Below are 2,983 nucleotides of genomic sequence, written 5' to 3'. Positions count from 1 at the left end.
CCCCACATGCAGCCTCACTAAGAGGGATTAGGCAGTTTTGAGAAAGGTTTTACAGTGACTTAGGCTCCAGAGGGAAAAAGCTGAGGACCCATGTGGGGGGCTTGTGGATGAAAGGAAAAGCCTTGTTTCCTTTCAGACTGTAACATCTGGCTGGGCCTCTGCAGAACACAGGACTAAGGAGAATGGGGAGGGTAAGGTTTTATTTGAAAGCATGTGTACATGTGTATTTACATGTGTATAAGAGAAGAGGGGAAGGGGTAGAGTCTGAGAGTGCAGCTGTGTGTACAGGTGTGCTCACCTGTGAAGACACATGTAGAGGCTGGAGGTTGATATCGGTATGTCTTCCTCAATCACTTCTCCACCGTTTGCTTGGTTGGTTGGTTGGTTAGTTAGTTGGTTTGTGGTTGGTTTTGAGATATGATCTCTCAGTGAACCTGAAGATTGGCAGTTTGGCCAGCAAGGCCCCACGATCTACATTCCTCTGCCCCCCAGCACTACGGTTTGAGGTCCACAGCAACTTACCTGACTTTTTTCACGTGGGTGCTAGGGGATCCACCCTCACATCTTCATGCTTGCTCCAGAAGCATCTAACCTACTGAGATACACTCAGGTGTGATTTTTTTTTAAAATAAGCTGTCTTTTTATTCACAAGCTGTCACTATAAAAACTGAGTAGCAACAAAAAAAGTGTTTTCTTGATCAATGTCAAGGACAGGTACCTTCCAAAATGCTAAGTACAACATCAGTATTAAAATGTTAAATTCATGCTGTCTGTACTGCTTTTGTCTTCTTCTGAACAATTTAGTTGAGGAAAATAAGGTAAAGACTTCATGTTTAGGAATTAGCTGGGAAATGCATGCACTGCTCCAGCTAGAGTGTGAGAAACACAAATCCATCCTTGCAGAGACAGAAAGAACTCTGCAGAAGCTAACGACATGCGTGCAGCAAGGGAAAGATGAATGGAAACTTAAAGACGATGAGTCATGAAGGACAGGTAGACAGATGTCGTCCGCACCTGTGTTTTAGCCAAGTGAGCTGGAACTGCCGATGTGGCCATCTTGAAGGGTTGGGACAAAGCCGTCAGGGATACGTGGAGGGACATGCACTGCTTTCTAGTGCTGTGTACGCACTGATGGAGTGTCACAAACAGTGCCGTGCACTGGCTTGGTGTCCCTGAAGTTCAGGAATCCAGGTGACTCACAGGCTTAGGGCCTCTTCCAAAGCCGCCACCAAGTGCCACCGGGGCTTGGATCATCTGCAGGCTCAACTGAGAATAGGTTGACTTTGAAGGCATTTATAGGTGGCTGTCTGGCCACCTTCAGTCTCTGCCAAGTGGTGTGTCCACTGTCACTCCCAAGGTGGCACTGGACTTCCATCTGAACCAATAAGAGAAGACTAACAGTAATCACTTGGTTTTATAACCTGTTCTGGGTGTGGATTCCTGTTGCTTTTTCTGTACTCTGTTCATTAGAAGCATGCCAGTAGGGTCTACTCACAGTGGGGAGACAGACCACCTAGGAGAACATCAGCCTCAGGGATCATGGGAAAGCATATCGTAAGTAAGCTTCTGCTCGGTTCAGTTATGGAGTGGAAGGTCAGAGGTCATCATGTTATAAAGCTGAGACTGGGTCTTCCTGAGTTCATGACTATTTATCCAGACACTGTCCACACTATAAAGAGGGAAACAGGTCAGGTTGGAAACTCACCTCAGGACAGATGAGTGATGTCGCCTCCTGTGCTATTTGGTTTCTACAAAGGCATTGACAGATGGGTCTTTAGGGTCATCGTTTCCAAATAGATAGTCACTGACATGGATATAGGACCTGTGATTCATGACGGCTTCATACATTCCACACAGTGCTTCAGAAATAAAGCAAATTGTTTTCCTTTTTTTTTTCTTTCTATCAGCATTTTGACTTGCCTCTCTATATAGATTACCATAATAATGTGCCTCCTTTTCAATTGCTAAAATAATGCATGTTTATTTTAGAAAAGGAAGAAATCACAGAGAATTTGAAGTGGAGGAGGACACAGCATATTTGATCCACTTAAACTGGCAAGGTACCCTGTTGTCCGAGCAGGGTGTGGTCAACAGCACCAAGGCTAAAGCCTGTTTCCATGGCTACCAAACACAAATAAGGGAGCTTACAAGTCCCAAGGGACCAGCAAGGTCTTGCTGATTGAGGATTCCATTTGACAAGTTTCTGGGTGACAGGGACAGTAGTGTACGTAAAGATGACATCAAGGTGACATCCAATGGCTCATAGTTAATGGCTTCTTCCTTATAATCCAGTTATTTTATTCCTTTGTATACAAAGTTGTCTATTCAGTGCTTTTAGCTCTAGGCTAACATGTATACAATTGTGACCAGTTTTATAGGCAGAAATGCCAAGATGGTTATTGTAGAGATGGTTGACATATTTAGGTTGAGTGAGAGAATTAAAATTCTGGCTACCTGAAGAACAGGTATCTCAGTTTTCTGTGTGTGACATCTGACATGTGTTAATAAAAGCACATCTGCAGAACAGTCAATGGGGGCCAGACACTGTGTGAAGAATGCAACACAAACATTTTCTCTTCAAATCCACAGAACAAGCTCATAGAGAAGTGCCGCCATCAGTGGTATTGTTTGTATTTTATTGTCAATGGAGATATCAACAGTATCATTTTCCTGGGACTGGCATTACCTCAACTCAGACTAGGTGTCATGTCACTACAAAGTCCAAGAAATTGGGTCTCTGAAAACAACAAGAGGGTATTACTTCATAGTTCTAGAAGCTAGATGTCTCAAGACAGGTGAGGACGGGGCCATGCTCCCTTTGTCTCTTTCTATAAGCACAAGGTAAATGAACAAGGAGAGAGCTAGGCTCCTTTTTTGTGGTATGAGTGAGGTCAGGAGTGTAAAAATGGGGGTGGAGGGAGAGTGGGAGAAAAGGGGTGAGGATGTCACAGAAGGTGGGGGATTTTAGTAAACAAAAGCAAAC

This window comes from Peromyscus maniculatus, chromosome 12 (genome assembly GCF_049852395.1).
Source record: "Peromyscus maniculatus bairdii isolate BWxNUB_F1_BW_parent chromosome 12, HU_Pman_BW_mat_3.1, whole genome shotgun sequence".
Classification (NCBI taxonomy): Eukaryota; Metazoa; Chordata; class Mammalia; order Rodentia; family Cricetidae; genus Peromyscus; species Peromyscus maniculatus.
This window is presented reverse-complemented; position numbering follows the sequence as displayed.